At 35.9% G+C, this 7,451-nt stretch overlaps 1 long non-coding RNA gene and 5 other non-coding genes across 6 annotated transcripts; 5 read left to right on the top strand and 1 right to left on the bottom strand.

The window, feature by feature from the left end:
- The first annotated feature begins 320 nt into the window (after positions 1-320).
- LOC113354896 lies at positions 321-462 on the top strand. Its single transcript, XR_003362095.1, has one exon. It is a non-coding gene; the product is annotated as a small nucleolar RNA snoR134 (small nucleolar RNA).
- A 241-nt stretch (positions 463-703) lies between these two features.
- LOC113354887 lies at positions 704-789 on the top strand. Its single transcript, XR_003362089.1, has one exon. It is a non-coding gene; the product is annotated as a small nucleolar RNA U36a (small nucleolar RNA).
- A 71-nt stretch (positions 790-860) lies between these two features.
- LOC113354778 lies at positions 861-947 on the top strand. The gene has a single exon (XR_003361996.1). It is a non-coding gene; the product is annotated as a small nucleolar RNA Z223 (small nucleolar RNA).
- A 303-nt stretch (positions 948-1,250) lies between these two features.
- LOC113354860 lies at positions 1,251-1,360 on the top strand. Its single transcript, XR_003362064.1, has one exon. It is a non-coding gene; the product is annotated as a small nucleolar RNA snoR97 (small nucleolar RNA).
- A 312-nt stretch (positions 1,361-1,672) lies between these two features.
- On the top strand, positions 1,673-1,779 carry LOC113354856. The gene has a single exon (XR_003362062.1). It is a non-coding gene; the product is annotated as a small nucleolar RNA snoR97 (small nucleolar RNA).
- Positions 1,780-3,718: 1,939 nt separating this feature from the next.
- Positions 3,719-5,218, bottom strand: LOC113348666. The gene is made up of 2 exons (XR_003359756.1): positions 5,074-5,218; positions 3,719-3,998 (listed from the first exon to the last, which is right to left on the bottom strand). It is a non-coding gene; the product is annotated as an uncharacterized LOC113348666 (long non-coding RNA).
- Positions 5,219-7,451: the final 2,233 nt, after the last annotated feature.

The raw sequence follows: 7,451 nt of genomic DNA, 5'->3' as shown, positions 1-7,451 counted from the left end.
TGCGGAAGGGGGTAAAACCGCACCAATTAGACCATGCTCCCCCGCTTAATACACACATTATGTTGGGCCGTGTATATCAGAATCTCATTCGTGCGATCTCATCAAACGAAACATTAGCCCATTAGGGTTTGGGAAAGTGTTAACCTAAACCTATATAAAAAGAGGCGCCTCTCCTCTCTCAAACCATTATGTTCTGGATCTGCATTGCTTTCTTACTTATCCATGGTTAGGGTTTCTGATTCAGCATCTTCTTCATCACATCTCTTTGATTTTTGTTAAATATTTCTTTGTTTTTAGTTAGATATGTTTGAATTTAAGATCTGCACGTCGCACCCCGGGCTTCTCTGAAAATATTTCAATGACGAAGAAAGCCCCAATGCTCGTGCTAAAGCTGCGCCATTTAGTGTTGCAGGTTTGCTTTGATTTAAACAGCTTATTTGTGTCAAAATAGTGGCTAAATCTCATATATTTTTATTGCAATTCTTTGACTATTGTTGCCTCTCCACACCTTTGAGCTTACTAATCAAATAATCTACTTAGATTTGCTCAGTCATAGAGGCAAATATGAAAATCGGTCTGGTTACACGTGGGGGTTTACTTATTTCGATGGTTTTACCTCTAAAAACTCTGGCTACATCTATTGAATATGAATTTGTTTTAGATTTTGAGTAAATGTTTATGTCTTAGTCTTCGATCATAAAATTGGCTATGATTACAAAATACCCGCGCTTCTGAGAGTAATCTATGAAGCTAAAAAGGTAAAATGGTTGAATTTCTTGATATGAGCCATTATTTCTTGATAGACTAAACGATTTGGGGTTAGATATTTTATTCGGTTATGTGATTGAATTAATTGTGAAATTCGGCAGTGATGATTATTACACAGCTTTATGCCAGTTCTGCTTCAGAAAATACTTGATAGAGAAGCTGAAATATCTGAGCCTAGTTTTATTTATCTTTTTATAGATTCTAGATGTGTGTATTAAATTAATATAAAGATTAATGAGTTGAATCAGTGTGTTAATTGTGAAGCCTGTGATGATGTCATCCAATCAGTTGAGATGTAGTGGAACTGAGACCCTGTTTACAGGGAGAACCCCTTGGGGAAACTATATTCATATGGATCTAAGGCATTATGTCATTTTTCATACTGATTCGGATTTTTTTTTTTTTTACTTGTAATTGTTCAGTTTGTGTGGTATCTGTTTTGAGCGTTGGCTCAACTTATGTCCTGTTAACTGGTGTGTTCGGGTAACTTGTGGACATGAAGACTGTAACAGCTCATATAGTGTGTGTTGTCTGATGTAGCTTCTTCTCTTGTATTTGATGAGATCTGAGCTTTAATATCAGCACTACATTTTCTAAGTAAAAAAACCTGACTAAGTAAAAAATCTGACTAAAATTTTTAATTTCACTTTATTGTTTCACTTAGATGTATTATTGTTGTCAGCATATGTTGTATGTTTATTTGTATGCTTCTAGAATCTTGGCGCACTTACTACAAGGAATGAGAATGATGCAATTGCTCATAGAGGAGTTTTGATGCTGTCAAGTATCTAAATTTGTTCCTGAACCCTTTTGGTTGCTTGTGATCCCTGTTTATTCGAGTGATGACAATTATATCTATATACTCATGTATCATGTCTTGAGTTTTAACTATTCTTTATGTCCTGTTAACTGGTGGACATGAAGACTGAAAAAACTCGTAGAGCGTGTGTTGTCTATCAGCTTCTTCTTTCGTAACCAACGAGATGGGAGTTAAATAATAGCACTACATTTTCTAATGCAACATTACCGCTCTTCTTATTTGAGTGCTATTTGGTTTGGTATTATTCTTCTAACCTTGTTTTTCTTTTTTTCAAAAAAATTAAAATGAAAATTAATATGCACAGAAACAATGATTCTTCATCCATGGTTCTTCTTCTTCTTCAAATCATCATCATCATCATCCATAATATATTTTCGAATCATCAACATCATCAGCTAATAGTTTAATTGGAAATTTCACCATTGACAAAGAATTCGCATCATTAAATATGGAATTCATCATCAAAACGAAATAATAAAAGTGGGTCTTAAGGATTATGTTGGAAGTGGGTTTTCTACTGTGTTTTTGAATTTTTGTCTGAAACAACTATTTCTTTCTATGAGATATGTAATGGGTACTGATTTTAATCACAACCTATGTTAGAAAAAAGAAAAAAAAGTGAAATTTTTCTCAAACAAATCACTTTCTTACAGTGAGATGAGTGTTGGGTATTAATCTAAAACTCACCCTGTTAATTTTTTAAGTGGAAGAAGAAGATAGAATCGATAACATGAAGTCTGATTTATATATACAGATCTTCTCTTTAGAGTTGTGATTGATGAGTCGATCATCTTTCTCTTTGTTTCAGATGATTTTGTTTGATTGATCAAATCAAACTCTCGTGAAAAACTGATGCTGATTTCGGGTAACAGTTATATGTATATTAGGATATTAACGAAAGAAAGATATGAGACATTAAAGAGAGAAAACACTTGTATATCGAGGGAAATGTTTTTTTGTTAGAAATAAAAAAACTTTGGTTCTCGCCGAATGTAAGAAGAGCCGTAATGTGCACCCCGGTTTTGAGGGGGTGCAGAAAGTTGGACTCAACATTGTTTCTAACTTTCTGGGTTATTTTATTGTAAAACGACATCCATTTTACAACAGTCCATTACAGCAAAGTAGAGAGCCTCAAGCCAATGTCTAACTTTGGATTCTAGTGGACTCAGAATTTAGATTATGAATCGCCTAAAACATCAAATTGAAATTGACAAGACAAATCATACATCTCAGAATTTTCAAATGAATTTAGATTATGAATCACCTAATGTGTAAAGATGAACCCCATTTGAAATGTGTAAAGATGAACCCACCTGAGGCAGCAGATCAGTCTACTTCACGAGCATCCTCAAAAAGAATTGTTTTTAGCTCCTCCCCAAGTTGATTGGCCTTATGATCTCGGTTTCCCCGCAGTCTCGTCTTTGAAAGCTGTTTTGCCAGATGATATGCAGCTTGATTAACACCTGTGCTCTCATAATTAACAAAAAAAATAACGAGATTTGGACATTATCTTAAAGCGCCTGTCTATTATCTCTTTGAGAAGGGGAAACAAAGTCTTTAATCTCGTCATCGAGAGGGATGGCCCAACTCAAACACGTGTTGCAAGCACCACACTGATAAGGAGCCTGTCGATGATGGGTACAGTCTTACTCAAACCATCATCAGCTTGCTGAAAAATATGGCAAGGCAGCCAGCAAGTGTTCTGGAGTTGCAAAGCAGTTTAAGATCATATTTTTTATGTTGCAAAGCAAGTGCAAGGCCTTCCTGGACCCATCCAACACATGATAGAAATAAGATTTTGCATTTTTTGTTGCACAAAAGCAGAGGCAACTACTGGCTTTCAACATGGATCACCACTCCTGTTTCCTTCTTGTTGTAAAAAAACCGTATATGTTTAGATAGTGATACCCTTTTCGATCCTTCCCAGGTTCCGAAGACCAAGAATCGATCCAACTCCCCTTTTGTAGGGTGTCATTCTCACAACCTCACAACTACAGCTGCACATGAGCCGGTAGAGTAAGACCGGTTTTGCAGGTACCTGTATCTGTAAGAACGGTCCGGTTCCACTCCGGTACCGGTTTATTACCTCAATTTTGAAACACACAGTAATACAGTATGACAGTAACAGGCTAAGACTAAGTCGCTAACAACAAACCCAACATATAAAAACTGACTATTCAAAGTTCAACGTTACAACTTGAGTTCAAAATACAAAGGTTTAAAACAACATCACACACTTAAGTTCTAAGTTCAACATTACAAAATAGTACTAAAAACCACATTTTCATAAGTCTGCGACAAGAAATGAAATGCAATCCTTGCAAAGGGTGGGGGACTTCTCAAACCATGGCACTGGCTGCACCGACATGGAGTTTACTTCAAGCTTTTTTTAGGAGAGAATCCCATAAGGCTGTAACACGCAACAAAAAAGTAAAATCAATGGAGGTATTATATTATAGAAAGAAAGACAATTGGTCATAGCAAAATACTACACGGCATTCAGAAAACAGAAGAAAGAAACTATGACCCAAAGGAAATGAAATTTACACAAGCAACAAGAGATAATTTAAAAAAAGAAGAGAAAGGAAATGGTTTTACATAAACCAGTACAGAGGAGCTAGAGGGATACATATACATAGCCATTGACAATACCATGATTCCATAATCTAATCTAAAGGCAGAAGACATTTCACAACAACATCTGCACTGCACATTAGTCTCCGTCTATGATGAATATAATCTGCAGTTTACAGATTTTCATCTCTTCAAGACTTCAAGCAGTAGTATACTAGTTTAAGTACGTACATAATGATGAACAAGATTCCAGACAGTGTTATCGAAATTAACCTCATTGAACAGTCAATTTCAAAAGATAACTAACTACGTAAATCATCATAAATAGAATTAAGACTATATTCCTGCACAACCCTACATATAGACAAATTCTCAACACTTACATTACAGTACTCAATCTACCCAGTTTGCATTCGCAACAAAATGACTATCCTGACTCAAAAACCTTAGAAAGAATCCCATCAATTTCCAGCACTTACAACACAGTATTCTATCTATTATTACCAAAAATGCTTTTACAATAACTCAACAACACAAAGATCACAAGCCCAACACCAATAACATGAAACCATATCAGATCTCTTATTAAATCTCTTATAAGATCAATTAAAATAAGAGATTTTATACAGAGCAACAGGAAAGTAAGAGATTCTACACAAGGAAGATACAGACTAGATTAAACAGAACCCATTAGATAGATTCCTCATTCTGTACCCAACTAAAAACCCTAATTCAATCTCAAATCAAACCCTAATTCAATCTTAATAGTAACAGAACAATCAAACCCTAAAAGGTAAAAATTATAAATCAATTTCAAATCCCAGTATCAGACGATTCAAACCCTAATTTAATCCACGAGAGTTACAACTTACAAATCTAAGAAGAAGAAGAAGAAGATGAAGAAGAATTACCGGACTCAATCAAAGTTCAGAGATGGTGAAGAAGAAGAAGTGAATCCTTATTCCTTAACAAATCGAACGGCTGTATGATGATGGTGGTGATAGAGCGACTGCTGCTCTTGAGCTCTTCAGAGAAAAAAAAAGAAAAGAAAACAGAAATGAAAGTTCTCGATAGAGAATTAGAGATAGATAGGAATTCCTATACCCTGGAGGGACGGTCAGGATGAAAAATTGACAAAGATATCCACGGCTATAATTAACCGGGACATATGGTCCAGGACACGCCGGTACTCCCCAGAACTAGGGCTGTCGATGGATATTCGATATCCGGTATCCGTTTTCGAACATTCCGATTCCGTTAGGTTAATATCCGACATAACGGCTATCCGATATCCGATAACCTTAACGTAACGGATATTCGTTTATTAACATAACGGTACCGGTTAAGGGAGTTTCCGTTAGGTTAATATCCGATACCGTTAGTGTATAACTATATCATAAAATTTTCGGAAATTTTCGATACCTAATACCCTTTAGGTTTACTCTTTAGCCATTTGATTACGTCTTTCCTAAGTAAATATCAGAAATTATCGAATATTAACAGAAATTATCGGAAATTATTGAATATTAACGGAAATTATCGGAAATTATTGAAAGTTTTTTGTATCATGAGTAGATAACGCAAATTAACGGAATAATATCCGATATCCGATAGCTTATCCTTAACCTTATCGATATTGAATTTTTGAATTCCGACGGATATTATCGGATACCGGATATCCGATAACCCTTAACCTTAACCTTATCGGTATTGCCAATATCCGACGGATTTTTATCCATTGACAGCCCTACGAACCAATACCTGTACCGGCCTACTCCTGTTCTCAATTTTTGGAATCGGTACATGTACCGTCTACTTCGGTTCCGGTTCGGTTTTTCCGATTCCAGACCGGTACACTGGTTCCAGACCGGGTCTTGTGCGGCTCTACTCACAACCGGATGACTTGCTCGACCATGGTACATACTCATATTTGGTGATACAGGCACAGTTAGAATGAGAAAATAATAACAAACGGTTCCATGAAATTGAAAAGGAAAATATGATTCATTTGTACTACCCACTGAACGGATATTTGTGTCACCCTTCATCCTCTTGTTTGGATAAAAGACTGTCTGGGTTGTTGTTCTGTCAACGCCTTCTTCAATGTCTTCAGATTCAGAGTCACTATCTTCAGATTCAGTGGCAACAATAGGATACTCCTCTGGGTGATAATCAGATAAAGAGCTATCAGAGAAGTCATCATCTTCTTTTTCTTCAATTTATTGTTTAGATTTGGGCGGGCACATAGAAAAATTGGCAGTTGCAGCAGGGACATGGATATGGGAATCATGAATTTTCAAATCCTTGTTTGCTCTGGTTACACGACTGCAATGCATAACAACCCATAATTAAAAATAGTATCCAAAAGACATGCTAAAATGTAAATCAATCAAACTCTAATCCAAGAGCTGTGAGATACTGAAGACGGACTTAGTCAGATGAGTCAGACCTACAACACCATCAAAACAGTCTGACCCAAAAGACTACATTAAGTAAATTACTGAGACAACACCGGCTAGGTGATTTTTTCTTTTTAATAAATTACTGAGTGAGTACCAGCTAGCTGGCAAGGTATGCATCGAGCAAGACTACCTTGAGCAAATCATATAATTACTAGTAGCAAGGGCTACGGGATAGACTTTAAAAGAGTCTATCACTTTTAAAATGGGTGAGTCTTTATCCGATCGAGTGAAAAAACGCCCGTGGGATAGAGTGACAAGAGATTACAAGGCAAACCATTGTCCGTATTTTCAAAAGAACCAAATATGTACTGCAAACTATTAGCCGTTTTTTATTTTTAGAAAAAAAAACGCTAGACTGTGTGCCGTACAATAAGAGAATTAGAGATCTGACAGTCTGAGTTTTTAACTTCATTCTTCCTGAAATTTCCATTTCCTCTTCTCTTTTCAAACTTTTAAGATGAAACTCTTTGCTTCCTCTTCTTTCAAACACTATTTCTGAAACCCTAACTCTCATAATCTACTGTTGGAGATCCTTGAAGAAAGAAAGAAGAAGAAAGGAAATCAAAACCCTAACTCTTCTCTTCCTGAATTTCGTATGACTGATTTGAACTACTAACAAGACTTGCAGTAGTTTTCATTCAACTGGAACTTCAATTTCGTGTTTAGATGATGATCAATTTTTTCACGGCAAATCAAAAGCTGTTTGGATAGTAATCACTATAAACGACAAACAGTTTGCCTTCTTTTTTCATTTTTCTTTCTCACGGGAAACTGTCTGCCGTATTTCTACTAATTATTCCAAACAACAAATTATTGGCCGTATAGGG

Source organism: Papaver somniferum, chromosome 2, assembly GCF_003573695.1.
Source record: "Papaver somniferum cultivar HN1 chromosome 2, ASM357369v1, whole genome shotgun sequence".
NCBI classification, from domain to species: Eukaryota; Viridiplantae; Streptophyta; class Magnoliopsida; order Ranunculales; family Papaveraceae; genus Papaver; species Papaver somniferum.
Note: the sequence above shows the minus strand (reverse complement) of the source record. Positions and strands in the feature narration are given on the sequence as shown.